Source organism: Octopus bimaculoides, chromosome 20, assembly GCF_046866305.1.
Source record: "Octopus bimaculoides isolate indiv1 chromosome 20, ASM4686630v1, whole genome shotgun sequence".
NCBI lineage: Eukaryota > Metazoa > Mollusca > Cephalopoda > Octopoda > Octopodidae > Octopus > Octopus bimaculoides.
The window spans coordinates 2,983,942-2,985,591 of NC_142947.1; positions in this window are offsets into that span (position 1 = coordinate 2,983,942).

Genomic DNA, 1,650 nt, shown 5'->3' on the forward strand with positions numbered 1-1,650 from the left:
TTCCCGTGTGTCGAACGGTATTTACTGGCATGTGTGAACGTGGAATCATAGATATACACACACATATGTATACGCACACACAAAAACGCCTAGTGCATAGTTTTACATACATACATACATACATACATATATAAATACGTATGTATATATATATATATATATATATATAAATATATATACATATATATACATATATATATATACATACATATACTTATACATTATATGAATATATATATATATATATATATATATATATATATATATATATATATATATATATATATATACACACATTTATATATACACACATATACATACATATATACATATATATATATATATATACATATACATATATATACTTATATATATATATATATATATATATATATATATATATATATATATATATATATATATATATACATATACATACGTATATGCATATATATATATATATATATATATATATATATTCACATAGATATTTATGTCTTCCAGGTGCACTCACACTCTTACACACACACACACACACACACACACAGACATACATATACACACACACACGTAAAGACAAACAATCATCACACAGTATTGCATATCAGTTAGTACTTCACTTTCGAAACATACAAAGCAAAAAAATAAATAAATAAAAAAAAGAAAAAGAAACTAACACAGAATAAAAACCAAACCCCCCAAAAAAAAGAAACAAACAAAGGCAAAAAAAAAAGAAACAATAAGAAGGAAAACTAGATTACGAATTGATTTCTGGTGGATTCTAATCACTTCTCCACCATTATTGTATGTCTGCCAGTTCACACCGGTTTAGCATATGGGAGTGCCGGATCCTGTGACAGTGATTAAGTGTGATAGACCAAGCATCCTATCTGACTTGGAATCTATCTCTCAGCACTTTTCTCGATAGCATGGTATCAGGCGTTCATCTCAGAAATGCAAACGAACCTTATGTATCTTCTACATATATACATATATATACGTGTGTGACCCCTCTGTCCGGCATTCGCCGTGATAGATCGCTAGCCACTAAACCCTTTTTATTTTCTCTCCCTGTTTATTTCTGTGTTCCTTTCTGTCGAAGAGCGTAAACTCGAAACGTAAAAAAGACTTTCTCACTCCCCGAGCGTTAAACTAATACATCTGTGATATACATATATATATATATATATATATATATATATATATATATCGTAAATACAAGTTGTTACCATAAATATTGACTATATAAAAATAGTCGAATATTAGTGCATACAAACCCACGACGGAAGAACAAAGTGGTATTAGTACACGTGAAAATGGAACCCACTCCTCTTATTTTTTTCTTTTGCCGATATGGTTGCTACCGATTACGCTAGCCTACCCATCCGTTGGTTCGTGTTGTTAATTTTGGAAACCAATGATTTCATTGTGGCAAGTGTGTTAACGTGGCTCTGGTAAGAAGCTTGCTTCTTAACCACGTGGTTCCATGGTTCGGGTTCTGTGTTCCTTCCCTCCACTTGAGAGCCGGTGTTAGTAAGTTTACTCGCCATAACTTAGTGGTTTAGCAAAATAGACCGATAAGATAAGTATGAAGCTTGAAAACGAAAATAAATTCTGGGTTTGATAACATACTTATTTGATGGAAGATAA